This window comes from Ornithorhynchus anatinus, chromosome 2 (genome assembly GCF_004115215.2).
Source record: "Ornithorhynchus anatinus isolate Pmale09 chromosome 2, mOrnAna1.pri.v4, whole genome shotgun sequence".
NCBI classification, from domain to species: Eukaryota; Metazoa; Chordata; class Mammalia; order Monotremata; family Ornithorhynchidae; genus Ornithorhynchus; species Ornithorhynchus anatinus.
The window spans coordinates 69,013,199-69,030,683 of NC_041729.1; the positions used below are offsets into that span (position 1 = coordinate 69,013,199).

The 17,485-nt window shown below is 43.0% G+C and overlaps 1 protein-coding gene and 1 non-coding gene across 4 annotated transcripts in view; one reads left to right on the top strand and one right to left on the bottom strand.

Moving 5' to 3' along the window:
- RGS17 (regulator of G protein signaling 17) overlaps nt 1–17,485 on the bottom strand; it is a 145,604-nt gene that overhangs the window by 54,615 nt on the left and 73,504 nt on the right. The window lies entirely within an intron of this gene.
- On the top strand, nt 2,617–2,756 carry LOC114809558. Its single transcript, XR_003757334.1, has one exon. It is a non-coding gene; the product is annotated as a small nucleolar RNA SNORA7 (small nucleolar RNA).

Genomic DNA, 17,485 nt, shown 5'->3' on the forward strand with positions numbered 1-17,485 from the left:
ACTTCATTCATTCATTCAATAGTATTTATTGATTGCTTACTATGTTCAGAGCACTGTACTAAGCGCTTGGGATGAACAAGTCGGCAACAGATAGAGACAGTCCCTGCCGTTTGACGGGCTTACAGTCTAATCGGGGGAGACGGATGGACAAGAACAATGGCAATAAACAGCGTCAAGGGGAAGAACATCTTGTAAAAACAATGGCAACTAAATAGAATCAAGGCGATGTACAATTCATTAACAAAATAAATAGGGTAACGAAAATATATACAGTTGAGCGGACGAGTACAGTGCTGTGGGGAAGGGAAGGGAGAGGTGGAGGAGCAGAGGGAAAAGGGGAAAATGAGGCTTTAGCTGTGGAGAGGTAAAGGGGGGATGGCAGAGGGAGTAGAGGGGGAAGAGGACTTCAGGTAAGACCTCAGCTGTAGCAGGTGGCCCTGAACATTGGTCAGTCAGATAACTCCCCTGCCCTGAGACTTCGCCATGCATCGAAACAATAGAGTGGACAGAGAAGGGATTAGATAACATCCTTCTGGCCTCTGGGTGGCATGCACGTGAACCACGGGGGACAAAATCTGAGTCCCAACTATAGGACATGGGCTCTTGCTCCCAAATTCAGGGCATGGGGATCCTGGGACTTTTACTATTTTGGCAGAGGGGGGTGCTCTGCCAGAGAACCAGCATGGCTTAATAGATAGAGCATGGGCCTGATGATCAGAAGGATTTGGGTTCTAATCCTGGCTCCACCACACGTCTGTTGTGTGACCTTCACTTCTCTGTAAAATGGGGATTAAGGGTGTGAGCTCTATGTGGGACAGGGGCTGTGTCCAACCTGATTAACTTGAATCTACCCCGGTGCTTAAATCAGTGTTTGGCACATAGTAAGTGCTTAACAAGTACCATAATTATTATTATTGTTAGGGGACCAAGCTGTACGGGGGACCTAGGCAATAAACCCAGTACCATTCATCTAATGAGCTTCCCTTGCTGTTGGAGAACTCAACAATCATATTTTTTGAGCACTTACTGGGTGATGATGATGGTATTTCTTAAGCCCTTACTATGTGTCAAGCACTGTTCTAAGAGCCGGAGTAGATACAAGCTAATCAGGTTGGACACAAACCCTGTCACACATGGGGCTCACAGTCTTCACCCCCATTTTACAGGGAGAAAAGTGAGGCCCAGAGAAGTGAAGTGACTCACCAAAAGTCACTCAGCAGACAAGTAGTGGAGTACTTGGCACATAGTAAGTGCTTAACAAATACCATTATTATTATTATTATTATTAATCCAGGTCCCTCTGACTTCAGGCCTATGCTCTATCCAGTAGGCTATGCTGCTTCACTGTACTAGGCAACTAGGAGAGTACAGTGCAACAGAGTTTGGTAGACATGTTCCCTGCCTACAAGGAACTAGAGCTGCTCTGGGCTGGTGCCTGAATAACACTGGCATCATTTGCAGATGGGAAGTTCTGTGGGGGATAGAGGGGGAGGAGTTGGATAGGGTCCTGGTTAACAGGGATATATATTCTGTTATCCTTTTCAATTTGTGGTTGAGTCCCAACTTGGCTTATCTCATTTGGGAATCTGGTACAATCTTGGTCACTGGGGCCCTCACAGAAATCTCAACTGGGTGCTGGCTGGAGCATTTAATCCCATATTTTTCTTGGATCCTACTGAACATAGGGTGGTCAGTAATTTTAATCTTAGTTCTGCAGTACACAGATAAGTGGCTCCAATTTTGATATCCCGAGGCAGACGCCTGGAAGTCTAATAAAACCATCCCAGTGATATCCCAAGGCGGTGACTGCCAGACAAAATGACCTCGTGATTCTTTGAGAAACAATGTGGCCTAGTGGAAAGTGTATGGACCCGGGAGTCAGAGGACCTGAGTCCTAATCTCTGCTCCATTGCTTTCCTGCTGTGTGACCTTGGGCAAGTCACTTGAGTCCTCTGTGCTTCAGTTACCACATCTGCAAAATGGGAACTCAATACTTGTTCTCCATTAGTACGGTGCTCTGCACACAGTAAGCACTCAATAAATACAACTGACTGAATGAATTAATAATGTCGGATGACTGAGACAGTTGTGAAATTCCCTTGCTGAAAGGCTGATTTTCAGCAGAAACACTGTAAGGATCTGTACGGATATTACAGAAACACTGTAAGGACAAAGGAGGCAGAAGTGAGAAGAAGGGTGGCCTAGTGGAAAGAACACAAGCCTGAAAGTCAGAGGACCTGGGTTCTAACCCCAGCTTCGCCATAATGATAATAACAATAATAATGGCATTTGTTAAGCGCTTACTATGTGCTAAGCACTGTTCTAAGCCATTTGTATGCTGTGTGACTTTGGGCCCGTCACTTGACTTCTCTGGGCCTCAGTTCTCCTGTTCTTCTTCCTACTTAAACTGTCAGCCCCATGTGGGACAGAAACAGTGTCCTACCTAATTAACTTGTATTTACCCCAGCACTTAGTGCATGGCACATAGTAAGAGCTTAACAAATACCATAATAATAATAATATCCAATTTAAACTATGAGCTCCATATGGGATCTAATTATCTTCTGTGTACTCCCGGGCTTAGTATAGTATTTGGAACATAGTAAGCACTTAAATCCCCTCTCAGGGTCACACCTGGAGAGTTTCCAGGACTCTACCAGTCTCGACTGTGGGAGGGAGAGTCAAGCAGAAGCATACCCATTCCATTCCTAGCTTGGCCAGTGGCTAGTGAGTGGAAGGCAATCTCTGCTACAAGTCAAAACTCACCTATGCTGGGCAGCAGCAGCATGGGAGGGAGTTGAGGGAGGAGATTCAGGTTGACTACGCAGAAAGAGGCAAAGGTAAACCAGTTCTGTATTTTTACCAAGAAAACTCTATGGATCCACTACCCAAATGATTGCAGATAGTGGTGGGGTGTTCTGAGAGAGATGTTGGTATTTGTTAAGCACTTACTATGTGCAGAGCACTGTTCTAAGCACTGGGGGAGATACAGGGTCATCGGGTTGTCCCACGGGAGGCTAACAATCTTAATCCCCATTTTACAGATGAGGTAACTGAGGCACAGAGAAGTTAAGTGACTTGCCCACAGTCACACAGCTGACAAGTGGCAGAGCTGGGAGTCAAACCCATGACCTATGACTCCGAAGCCCAGGCTCTTTCCACTGAGCCAGATGTGTCCAAGGTGTTGCTGTGGGTTGGAGATGACTCGACGGTATAAGACAAGACAATCACTTAAATCCGACAAATAATATTATTATTTGGATTTATGGATAAAAAATACTGGAGTGATACTTCACTGAGGTCAGTGTTCAATCCAGTCCTGTAGGAACCATCTGCTACTTGGTTTAGAGTTGGATAGGGGTTAAGAAATATTTTACAATGCAGTATAATCAGGCCATCTTTTTTGGTTTCCCCAAAATAATTTATATTTGTATGCACTGAACATGGGGTCCAATTTCACATTTGGTACATAATTTATCTGTCCTGCTGTCAGTAGCAAGTTAAATCTGTCCAGAGCTGATTTGCCAAGTTTTGCATCTATGGTAGCAACTGTTCTAAAATTATTTTCTTCAAAGACAGAGGGGTTTATGGAGACTGTACTCTGAAAAGCAGTCTTAGTGGACAGAACACAGTCCTGGGAGTCAGAAGGACCTGTGTTCCAATCCATGTTCTGCCACTTATCTGCTGCATGACCTTGGGCAAGTCACTTCTGTGCTTCAGTTACCTCATCCACAAAATGGGGATTAATACTGTGAGTCCCATGTGAGAGAGGGATTATGTCCAAACTGATTAGCTTATATTTATGTCAGCACTTAGTACAGTGTCTGGCACCTATTAAGTGCATAACATACACTATAAAAACAAAACAAAACTCTACAGTTCTGCAGAAAAACAAAAGAATCTACATCATAGTCTATGCTCCTCATGGAAAGGTTTCGCACAAAGTACTGCAGGATGAGGCAGAAAGCATGACATTTTACTCCATCCTCCACCACTCAATCCAGAAATGTAATGCTTTTCCCTGCTAAAAACTGAATATCCCTTAAAATTTTCAGCCCTTTCATCACTAATTTCTGTATTTTTACCAGCAGTCTTATTCACCATCCATGGCAGAAAATAACTTTTTTCCCCCAATCTAAACAGATAATAATGTTGGGTTAAAGAGGTTCAGTTCCTGTTGAATATCAGGTTTGAAAGTAGCTTCATAATAGGAGAAAACTGAAATTACATTTTAATTGACACTTTAGCAGAAGTGTCTGCCAATTCAATTCATAATGTCAAGTAAATGTTCATTAAATTCTAATTTTTGGTGCCTAAATGTGTGAAAGTGCAGAAGTTGAGATTCTCAAAATGTATTTCCAACTGTTTCTCCCACTAACAAGATACATTTCCAGGGCAAAGTACGACATCTGACTTCACGTTCAAAATGTGAGGTCCAAGAAAGACACAGGGAAAGATTTAGGATGGGAAAGGAGGTAGGAGAGGCCGTTATGCCTTTAGACGTCTCCACAACCTTCATGAATTTAGCCAAATTTTGATACCAAAATTAAATTCTTAGGGTATCTCAGTAGACTTGGATTCCTAGAATCTCAAAACCACTCAAGAGAACCCACCTTAAAAAAGTAATAAATACTTTTTTTTTTTTCCTGGAAGGTATCCTTCCTTCCTGATTTGTAAGCTTTTTTTGTTTCCTTGGGTAATTGGCACCATGCTGCACATTTTGTGAGTGCCATCATCCTTCTCACTCTAATATAAACCCTTAGATTCTATTAAATGAGAAACACACTGGCCTCATGGATAGAGCACGGGCCTGGGAGTTAGAAAAACCTAGACTCTAATCCTGGCTCTGCCACATATCTGTGAGACCTTGGGCAAGGCACTTTGTTTCTCTGTGTCTCAGTTACCTCAACTATAAAATGGGGATTAAAACTGCGAGCCCCATGTGGAACACGGACTGTGTCAAACCTCATTAGCTTATAACTACCCCAGCTTTTAGTACAGTGGCACATGATAAGTGCTTAAAAACCACAAACAATTTAACAACAACAAAAACAAGTTTTGGATTGACACTAGAGTCTAATAACGTTAATTAAACAAGGTTGTTTTAACACTGCCACATAGGCCCACAATAGTTGGCAAATTATGTGTTCACTAAGCTATATGCATCATTTTCAAGTGTTATAAAATAATAATATTGCTTGCTGGACAGCTTTCCCTGTATATAATTTATCTGAATCAAAAATAAATGCTAATACCCGGGTTTTCTGAAATTTCCAGGAAATAATAATAATTGCTTTATTTGTTAAGCACTTACAATATGTCAAGCACTGTATTAAACACCGGGGTAGTTGCAAAATAATGAGGTTTCACATGGGGCTCACAGTCTAAGTAGTAGGGGGAACAGGGGTTGAATCCCCATTTTGCAGATGAGGGAAGTGAGGCACAGAATGCTGGCTTGCATGTACTTGCATTAATAACTCCCTGTTGATTAAGCTAGATAACTAAAGATGTCATTGTTTTCATAAAGCACGTGGGGTTTAAGTTTAAAAATGAATGCAGCAAAAATACAGGACAAATTAAGTTCTAAATTGGCTTTCTAGAGGGAATTAGGAAATATGCTCGATAGTAATCCTTATTTATCTTTGAATGTTAATGTACTGCAAAATTCCACTCCATCTCTAGATTATGAAAGCGTTTTACTGGGAGGAAGGCATTCTGGGACTTAGTTTGCAGGGGTTGGAGGCCTCCACTTTTCCCAGGTTCATGAATCTTAACCTGAATTCAATATCTAGTATAACAGGCTATTTGGGTTTTTTCGGTTATAGCTATAATAAATAAATCCAGTATTTCCCAATTCCTTTTTCTCTCCCTTTTCCCCCTTCCTTCCCATTCCTCCTCCCAAAGCCTTAAAAAGCTTTATCAGTCTGTTTCCTGTAAAGCTATATTAAACTTAACTGGTTTTTAAAAGCAACTTCACTGACTTGTTGAACTGGTCAAACCTGTTAGTTACAGAACAGATTACAGAAGAGGGAAAGGAAGTGGATTAAGGGGAAAACACACTGGTGTATTCTCCTTAGTGGCTTTCATTCTCATCGAGGTAACTTTAACTTCTCTTTAGATTTTTTTTACTCATAAAAAAGTATCAGATCTCTACCATCTCAAGCTGGTGTCATTAAAGAAGATCTGTTGATGTAGCATAGAGGTACTGAAATTCATGATGACTGTTAACACTCATTTTCTAGGGGCTCATCTGCTCACCTTATTTGAACTACTTCTCTTTAGACTGTGAGCCCCATGTGAGACAGGACTTTGTCCTATGGTGCTTAGCATAATGTAAGCACTTAAATACTGTAGTTATTATCAGGTAAAGTGTTAATTAGCTTCAAAAAAACTTGAGAGTGTGATTAGGGAAATAGTGCAAGACCCAGAGCCAGGGCTGTCTTCATTTATCCTTTCCGAGGTGAGAGAGGCGCATCATGGCACCCTCCCTTGGATGGCAGCCTAAGGTACCTCATCACCAGAGCACTTACATACATAAACATTTATATTAATGTCTGTCTCTCTCCTTCTAGACTGTGAGCTCACTGTGGGCAGGGAACATATCAACCTACGGACTGTTATATTGTACTCCCCCAAGCTCTTAAGTACTCAACTCTTTGAGGCAGGGATTGTGCCTACCAACTCTCCCAGCATGTAATATAATACTCTGCATACATAAGTGCTCAATAAATGTGACTGATGCCTTGTGGGTTATCCTGGACCCATGGGAGATGCTGTCATAGGGAATGTTTTGTCATAGGCCCCTTCCTCTTTTCCCCCTCCTCCCCTGCCCTCCTTATTCCTTGTTAACTCCTTGTTCTATAAAACTTAGGGAACTACAACAGTAAGAGCAGCATTCCAAAATAACATGACCAAAAATGCAAATTAATTTAAATCACTGAAATATCAGTGTTATAAAGTAATAATTATAATTGTGGTATTTAAGTGCTCTCTATGTGCCAGGCACTGAACTAAGCACTAGGATGGATACAAGCAAATCTGCACTGGTTCCTATTCATTCAGTGGTAGTTATTGAGCACTTACTGTATGCAGAGCACTGTACTAAAGATTTGAGAGAGTACAGTACAAAAGAGTGGGTTGTCTACCATTTCATCAAGTTTTTGTAATCGCATTAGTCATCGTAATGGAATTGTTTGTGTGCACCACAGTTTCCCAAAGCAAATCAGTACTTAGTTAATGATCTATTTTTATTAAGAAGGTTCCTGATGTTTTGATTAGTCTGCTTTTCCACTGTGGTCATGATTTATTTAGCATTTTTATAAACTTTTTCTGCAGTTCAATCTGCTAGCTTTGTAAACTCTGAGGCAGGAATTGTGTCTACCAACTCTCCCAGCATGTAGTATAGTGCTCTGCATACATAAGTGCTCAATATATACCATTGATTGGATGCCCTGATAATATTAATCACTACTAGCTTTTTAAAACAAAAATCCAAAGTTTACCTTTGCTGTGTCCAACTGATTAATTCGTATCTACCCCAGTGCTTAGAATAGTGCTTGACATATACCTTAATAATTATAATAACTGAGTATTTAGTGCATAAGAACTTTAGCAGGCTATTATTGGGTCAGATGAATAATCCGTCTTGATCAGCAATCTGTATCTAACTTCGCTTTTCTTTCTAAAAGTATACCCTGTGGCTATCAACCAACCAGGAATATAATTAACCCTTCTTGAGCCTTTTTTTTAATGATATTTGTTAAGCATTTACTACGTGTCAGGCCCTGTACAGAGTGCTGGGGTAGATACAAGATAATCAGATTGGACACAGTTCCTGTGTTACATAGGGCTCAAAGTTTTAATCCTCATTTTACAGATTAGATAACTGGGGCACAGAGGATTTGTGACTCGCCCAAAATCACACAACACACAAGTGACGGAGCTGGGATTAGAACCCAGGCCCCCTGAATCTCAGACCCATGCTATTACCACTCGGCCACATTGCTTTTCAACCTCCCTGAATTTTCCACTACTGATCCAGCTGGCATTTCTTAAACCTACTAACCTTTTCCATCTGAATAACTTCTCTGGCTAAGAAATCCCCTATGCTTTTCCCACCCATTGTGTGACTGTGATCTATCTTGCATCCTCCTGTTATATTTAAGGCATTTGGTGGAAAATCTTCTAGAGATACAGAGATTCAATTTTCCCACTAGCAAACAAAAATAAATTCCCAGTGGCCTCTTGACTGCAGCTCAAGACACCTATAGACCGGCAGAGCACCCGAGCAAGATTGAAAAGGTGCAGCTGATAAACTCTGTCTCTAATGGAAAAGGGAGAGAAGACATTATAACCAAAACTGAGTTCATAGCCTCAAGGCTTGAGGACGCAGTTCGTTTCCAGCTCCACCTGTACCAATACAACTTGTGACTCCTTGAGAAGCAGTGTGGTCCTAGTGGATAGAGCATGAGCCTGGGAAGGACCTGGGTTCTCATGCTGGCTTCACTTGTCTGCTTTGTGACCTAGGACAAGTCCCTTCACTTCTCTGTGCCTCAGTTACCTCATCTGTGAAATGTGGATTAAGACTGTGAGCCCCATGTTGGACATGGACTTGTATGGACCACAGAGTTTAGAATTGTGCCTAGCACTTAGTAAGTGCTTTGACACTGTCGACCATCCCCTCCTCCTCCATACCTTATCTCACCTTGGCTTCACGGACTCTGTCCTCTCCTGGTTCTCCTCTTACCTCCCTGGCCGATCATTCTCGGTCTCCTTCGCTGGAGCCTCCTCCCCCTCCCATCCTTTAACTGTTGGAGTTCCTCAAGGGTCAGTTCTTGGCCCTCTTCTGTTCTCCATTTACACTCACTCCCTCGGTGAACTCATCCGCTCTCACGGCTTTGACTACCATATCTACGCAGATGAGACGCAGATCTACATCTCCGCCCCTGTCCTCTCCCCCTCCCTTCAGGCTCGCATCTCCTCCTGCCTCCGGGACGTCTCCCCCTGGATGTCAGCCCGCCACCTAAAACTCAACATGTCCAAAACTGAGCTCCTCATCTTCCCTCCCAAACCCGGTCCTCTCCCAGACTTCTCTATCACCGTGGATGGCACAACCATCCTTCCCGTCTCTCAGGCCCGCAATCTCAGTGTCATACTTGACTCGTCCCTCTCGTTCACCCCACACATCCTATCCGTTACCAAGACCTGCCGGTTTCACCTCTACAATATCGCCAAGATCCGCCCTTTCCTCTCCACCCAAATGGCTACCTTACTATTACGGGCTCTCGTTATATCCCGGCTAGACTACTGTGTCAGCCTTCTCTCTGACCTCCCTTCCTCCTCTCTCGCCCCGCTCCGGTCTATTCTTCACTCCGCTGCCCGGCTCCCCTTCCTGCAGAAACGATCCCGGCATGTCACTCCCCTTCTTAAACAACTCCAGTGGTTGCCTATCGACCTCAGCTCCAAACAAAAACTCCTCACTCTAGGCTTCGAGGCTCTCCATCACCTTGCCCCTTCCTACCTCTCCTCCCTTCTCTCTTTCTACCGCCCACCCCGCACGCTCCACTCCTCTGCCGCCCACCTCCTCACCGTCCCTCGGTCTCACCTATCCCTCCGTCGACCCCTGGGTCACGTCCTCCCGCGGTCCTGGAACGCCCTCCCTCCTCACCTCCGCCAAACTGATTCTCTTTCCCTCTTCAAAACCCTACTTAAAAATCACCTCCTCCAAGAGGCGTTCCCAGACTGAGCTCCTCTTCCCCCTCTACTCCCTCTGCCATCCCCCCTTTACCTCTCCGCAGCTAAAGCCTCATTTTCCCCTTTTCCCTCTGCTCCTCCACCTCTCCCTTCCCATCCCCACAGCACTGTACTCATCCGCTCAACTGTATATATTTTCGTTACCCTATTTATTTTGTTAATGAATTGTACATCGCCTTGATTCTATTTAGTTGCCATTGTTTTTACGAGATGTTCTTCCCCTTGACGCTGTTTATTGCCATTGTTCTTGTCTGTCCGTCTCCCCCGATTAGACTGTAAGCCCGTCAAACGGCAGGGACTGTCTCTATCTGTTGCCGACTTGTTCATCCCAAGCGCTTAGTACAGTGCTCTGCACATAGTAAGCGCTCAATAAATACTATTGAATGAATGAATTAAGTGACTTGCCCAAGGTCTCACTGTAGACATGTGACAGAGGTGGGATTAGAACCCAGGTCCTTTGATTCCCAGATTTGTGCTCTTTCCACTAGTCCATGTTGCTTCTTGATAAACAGCCATTATTCCCTGAATTATACACTAGGTATTGCTGAGACTGCCACCATTTCATTCCCGTACTTTTCATGTTGACTTGGGCAGCCTTCTTTTGAGTTGGGATGTGAACGGAAATCAAACCCAACTACAATAGCTGTACCTTTCATTCATTCATTCAATAGTATTTATTGAGCGCTTACTATGTGCAGAGCACTGTACTAAGCGCTTGGAATGAACAAGTCGGCAACAGATACAGTCCCTGCCGTTTGACGGGCTTACAGTCTAATCGGGGGAGACAGACAGACAAGAACAATGGCAATAAAACAACAATGACAATAATTCCTGCTACCTGTGGCATGATGCCCTTATGCCCCTTGCTGGGGTCAAGGCAAGGAAGACTGAGGCTCTTTGTGGACAGAGTGCTAATGTGACCTCTTTCTTGGCTGATCAGCACAGGGAAAGTCTGTGACCAGGACATACTATCTACCTTATACTCAGGCGGCAATTTTCTCACCCACTATGAAGACCTGGCAATTTATCCAACAAGAGCTTCATTCTTTTTCTTCTGACTCTTTATAACTGTCAAAGGGGCCAGAGAGAGAGAAAGAAAGAGAAAGCGAGAAAGATTCAATAGGAAGGAGAAGGAAGAGAAGGAAATAGATAATTTTTTTTGCCTTGGAATCTGAGGGTAAAATCCTTAGCTCTCTCTTGGGTCTCAAGAAGAGCTAAACTGATTAGCACAGGCTGATCTATCAATCAGCAAGGTGTACTGGATAGACCATGGGTCTGGGAGTCAGAAAGTCATGGGTTGTAATCCCAGCTCCGCCACTTGTCTGCTACGTGACCTTGGGTAAGTCACTTAACTTCTCTGTGCCTCAATTACCTCATCTGTAAAACAGGGATTAAGACTGTGAGCCCCACATGGGACAGGGACTGTGGCCAACTCGATTTGCTTGTGTCCACTCTAGGGGTTAGTACAGTGCCTGGCACATAGCGCTTAACAAATACCACCATCATTATTATTATTATTGAGTGCTTACTATGTGCAGAGCACCGTACTAAGTGCTTGGGAGAGTACAGTACAACAGAATCAACAAACGGATTCCCAACCCATAATGAACTTAAAGTCTTGAGTTTGCAACCACCCCCTCTTTTCAGGCTAGTGATTTGGGGTCCCAACCCAGACCCGGCTCCTCCAATGTCCATTCTGTCCCAGAATCACTGCAGGACTTGCAGTTTATTTCCCCAGCTACCAACCTTCTATGGGAGAATGATGGAAAAAAAAAAAAGGACCAGAGTCTAACAAACATGAGAAATAGGATGGACTTGTGGCTAAAGCATGGGCCTGGGAGTCAGAGGACCAGAGTTCTAATCCTGGTTCTGCCATTTGCCTGCTGTGTGACCTGAGATAAGTCACTTAACTTTTCTGTGCCTCAGCTTCCTCAACTGCAAAAAATAGGGATTCAATATCTGTTCTCCCTTGTGATTGACTGTGAGCCCCATATGGGAGAGAGACTGTAGCTGGCCTGGTTAACTTGTACCTACCCCAGTGTTTAGAAGAGTGCTTGGCACATAGTAAGGGCTTAATAAACACCATAAAAAAGGGAAAGATTGCATGTCATGATTAGGAAATGGAAAAATCAAAAAGTGGAAGGAATAATAGTGCTGGGGATTAAATTGGTTTGGGAGGACAGGAATGTAGAATGGTTGAATAAGTCAGAGAAAATGAACAGGACAAGGAATGACTGGAAAAGGAACAAAGGATGCATGGTCAAACAAGATAATTAAATGTAAATACAGAAATGATACAAGTAGAGATACACAATGGTTCTGAACGATGACATAGATAAATTTGAAGTTAAGAGAACAACAAGACCATGCTAGCCTGATGAATTGAAAAAAGGATTTCTAGATGTAAGTGAAGCTGGGCCTCCAGCAACATCGCAGAGCTGTTGCCTGGGAGGCTACTGGAGCAGACAGGCCTGGCTGGAGGGCAGAAATCTGGTGAGGGGGCTGGTATTGAAGATCATGACAGAAGGAGACAGAATTTTCAGCTGGGTCAGCCCCAGTAGGCCCCAGCTAGTCTGTAAGGTCTCTGCAGGCAGGAAAACTGCCTTCCCTGACTAAGCCCTCATTTCCTCTTCTCCCACCCCATTCTGTGCCACCCTGACTTGCTCCCTTTATTCAGCCCCCTCTTCCAGCCCCACAGTACTTTTGCACGCATTTGTAATTTATTTATTTACACTAATGTCTGTCTCCCCTCTATTCATTTATTCATTCATTCAATCGTATTTACTGAGCATTTACTCTGTGCAGAGCACTGTATTAAGTGCTTGGAAAGTACAATTCAGCAACACATAATGGCAATCCCTACCCAACAATGGGCTAACAGTCTAGAACGGGGAGAGAGACAACAAAACAAAACAAAAAACAAAACACTGTAACCATGACTAGACTGTGAGCTCTTTGTGGGCAGGGAACTTGTTAATTGTTATATTGCATTCTCCCAAGTGCTCAGTACAGTGCTCTGAATGTATTAAGTGCTCAGTAAATACGACTGAATTAACGAATTGTATATCAACATTATTGTATTGTACTCTCCCAAGCTCTTAGTACAATGTGCTGTGCACAGTAAGCACTCAATAACTACTACTGAACACTGGGATAAACCCATTAGTGCAACAAGCATTTATCCTTACTTACAAATGATGAGTTTGATGCATCAACCCTACACGGGAGTCTTTATAGACAAGACCTAACCATTAGTGAAGTATCTAGGTGCTAAGGTCATCCCTCTCTAGACTGTAAGCTCATTTGTATAGGCAGGGAACATGTCTGCTAACTCTGTTTTATTGTACTCTTCCAAGTGCTTAGTATAGTGCTCTGAACAAAATAAGAGCTCGATAAATACCACTGATTGATTAGTAATGGCATTTTCTAAAATAACAGATGGATGTTGATATTTTTATGTGGACACAAGAATTTGGGAGGCAGGATAGGACTATGGGACAGAGGGCCAGCTTGATGTAAGGGAGTTGGAGGAGATGGAGGAAAGATGGCTGCTACAGTTGTCTTTCCTAATTGGGAAGACAGGGAAGTGGGGAAGAGTGTAAGGTCATTGTGGGCAGGGAATGTGTCTGTTATATTGTACTCTCCCAAGCACTAAGTAGAGTGCTCTGCACACAATAAGCGCTCAAATAGGATTGAGTCACAGCCTCTGATCTAAGCTTGTTTTGGGGTACATGATGTCACATGGCATTGGTCTTATTACATGACTTTAACATTACTTTCCTTGATCACAGATCACTTGTCTTAAAACGACCTCTAACCTAGGATGCTAGATATTCAATTTAAAGGAGTTAGAGATTTAAATGTTTCAGAATCGAGGTTATTCCAGAGCAAACCAAAGTAAGTGACAATTCCTTGACACCCAGATTGCAGATACTATTTAAGCAATTAAATATCACATAAAGGCTTCAGAGCCTTTAACAACTTTTAAGTAGATAGTATATTTTAGTGTCAAGGAAACTGAGGCCTAGAGAGGGTTAAATACCCATAAGCTTGAGAAGCAGCATGGCCTAGTGGAAAGAGCAAGGGCTTGGGAGTCAGAAGTACTTGGGTCCTGGTCTCAGGTCTGCAGGGAATATGTTTGCTTGTTATATTGTACTCTCCAAAGTGCTTAGTACAGTGCTTTGCACACAGTAAGTGCTCAATAAATAAGGTTGAATGAATGAATGACTATCTACCCCAGTGCTTAATACAGTGTCTGGCATATACTAAGCACTGAATAAATATCATAAAAAAAGCATTTTGGGCATCCATACCACTGCCTGACACCTGCATATAAGTAAGTGCCATCAACCTGAATCAAGAAATTTTATGGAAAAAGCCAGCTCAGTGGGGACCTTTATTTCCTATTCAGGGGCCTGCCAGATCTTTGTGTGTCTGAACTGTGGCCCTGGCCATTTTCAGGGTCTAAGGAATGGCCCTGGAGGAGATTTCCCTAGGTCGAAAGGTATTATAGTGCTTTGATCCTCTTCTGTTACTTAGTTCAAGTGGGATAATCATTCTGAGATATTCATATGCAGTCCCAGGCTGGATTCCCGGGGCATATCATCTCTCATCTTGTAAATGTTTCGGGGCAGGCAACACATTTCAGAGAAAGGAATCATCATCTGTGGCAGAATTTTGCTCAGGTTGTAATTGCATGCTGAAATCCTACACTGTGCTGAAAGACTAGAAAGAAGGAAATAACATTCACGCCTTGCAGAAACGAGGTAGAAACGCCTTTAGGAGACAAACTGAGGTGGTTATGTTAGCTTTCCCTTACTAAAGGAGTCTACAGTCCAAGATGCTGATTGCCTATTCTTGACATCTAAAAACACTGCACAGTTGGAGAATTGCAAGCATTTGGAAAAGGAAATAGACCTTAACAGAATAAACTGATGCTTTAGACATGCAAGAATAATTTTTTTGTAGTAATCAATGCACTTTATGGTTTCTTCGATATGAAAAACATTGTATCATTACAGGAGGCACTTATGCTGCAATCTGAATAAGAAAGTGGACAGTGGAAAAATAAAGGAAGACCTTTCCATGCCATAATAGATAACTTAAGAGACAGGAAAACACAGTTACACTGATACTTATATTAATAGACATTTTCTATATATACCAGAAAAGGAACAGGGTCACTGCCCTTCCCTGTGGAATTCTGAATCCCAGGAACAAGCAGATAACTTGGAGAAGCAGCGTGGCTCAGTGGAAAGAGCATGGGCTTTGGAGTCAGGGCTTATGAGTTCGAATCCCAGCTCTGCCACTTGTCGGCTGTGTGACTGTGGGCAAGTCACAACTTCTCTGTGCCTCAGTTCCCTCATCTGTAAAATGGGGATCAAGACTGTGAGCCCCATGTGGGACAACCTGATTCCCCTATGTCTACCCCAGCGCTTAGAACAGTGCTCGGCACATAGTAAGCGCTTAACAAATACCAACTTGTATCCCTAGATTTAGAGTCCTGTGTGGGACAGAAACTGTGATCATTTATATCTCTTCCATCACTAAGCACAATGCTTGGCACATAGTAAGTGCTTTATAAATACCATAACTAAAGTAGCCAATAAAATTCACAGACATTGCTGAACTGCCTGGATCTTAAAAATGCATACTCAAACTGATTTAGTTGCATTCAAAATCTTCCTTTCTAGATTTAAGCCATCACTTTTTATGGTATTAAACACTTATTATGTATCAAATGCTGTTCTAAATGTTGGAGCTGATACAAGTTAATAAGGTTAGACATAGTCCCTGTCCCATATTGGGCTCACAGTCAAAGTAGGAGGGAAAAAGGCAGTGGATCCCCTTTTTAACAGTTGAGGAAACTGAGTTACAGAGAAGTGACTTGCCTAAGGTCACAGCAAACAGTTGGCAGAACTGGGATTGGAACCCAGACCCTCTTAATTTCAGGCCCATGCTCTTGCCGCTAGGCCATACTGCTTCCAAACCAAAGAGAACATGTTCTTAATTACTGTACCTCCTCGTTTAAAGTGTCCAAATTTTTCTTCAGCCTTATTATCCATAGTGAAATCCGGCAACTGATAAGCTTTCTATTTTCAGTATTCACACAAATTATGTAATTTGAGAAGTCCATTTTAAATTCTCAGATTATGGAGGTGGCTTTTAACCAGAAATTTTCAACCACTCCTCAGGAGCCTCCAATGGTTGCCCATCCACCTCGGCATCAAACAGAAACACCTTACCATTGGCTTTAAAGCACTCAATCACCTTGCCCCCTCCTACCTCTCCTTGCTACTTTCCTACATAAGCCAGCCTGCACACTTGACTCCTCTAATGCCAACCAACTCACTGTAGCTCGATCTCATCCATCTTGCCACTGATCTCTTGCCCATGCCCTGCCTCTGGCCTGGACCATCTTCCCTCTTCATATCTCACAGGCAGTTACTCTCCCCCCCACTTCAAAGCATTACTAAAGACACATCTCTTCCAAGAGGCCTTCCCTGACTAAGCCCTCACTTCCTCTTTTCCCATTCCCTCTGCAGCCCTTCTAATTTGCACCTTTATTCATTCCGTCCCTCAGCCCCACAGCATATGCAGGTATGTGAAATCTATTTACATTAATATCTGTCTCCCCAGGTAGACTGTGATTCACTGTGGTCAGGGATTGCATCTACCAACTCTGTTGTATTGTACTACCCCAAGCTCTTGGTACAGTGGTCTGCACACAGTAAGACCTCAGCTTGACCGATTGATTGGCATTGAAGTTACTAGCTGATGGAGTCCTCGGGACAAGTTGCCGAAAAATTACTTGACTTTTGGATCTTCACTTCCATGCAGTCAATGCAGATAAGAGTCACAAAGAGAAGTTCAGTAGTTCAACTTCATAATTGCTCCCACTGGGCCAGCAAGAAAGCCCATGGAAATCCTGATGAGAAAGATCAGAAGTGCAGGCAAAGGCTGTTGGCCTAGTGGATAGAACATAGGCCTGGGAGTCAGAAGGACCTGGGTTCTAAACCCAGCTTCTCTGGGTGACCTTGGGCAAGTCATTGTACCTCAGATCCCTCATCTGTATAATGGGGATGAAGACTGTGAGCCCCACATGGGACAGAGACTGTGTCCAACCTGATTAGCTTGTATCTACCCCAGTGCTAGACACATAGTAAGTGCTAAATAAATGCCATCATTATTAAATGCAATCTCCAATTACTTGGGCAACAAGTGAGTTACACCTGAAATCTGCTGCTCTTGGCCACAACCTAAATCCATATCTGCTGCCGTGAAGCAGGTGATCCCAACATAAGGTGGTCAAAATTCATAATTTGGCATCCTTAAGATTTTCCTCTTTAATATGAAAAAGTATATTCCCTACATGTCATTTCCCTTTGAAAACTTTGTTTTTAACCAGTCGGGTTCAAGTTTGTTTTTAACAGCTTTCCTACTACAAAATTCATTGTTAAAGTGGAACAGTTGTTAAAACTACTTGGAACTCCAGAGCCCATACCATGGAGTACAACTGAATATGTTTCCATAATTCCATAGCTGGCAGGAAGAGAGCTAGGCTGATTCAATACTTGTTATAAATGGGGAAAGTGAAATGTGAATTTGTGCTGCCCTTCAGGAAAAGATCTAATAGAGCCAGGAAAATATGCTCAGGTTTCGTCAAGTCTTTGCATCATTTGAATGACAGACATGTTCATGCGATTACAAAGAGCCACTGTTAGTTGTACTT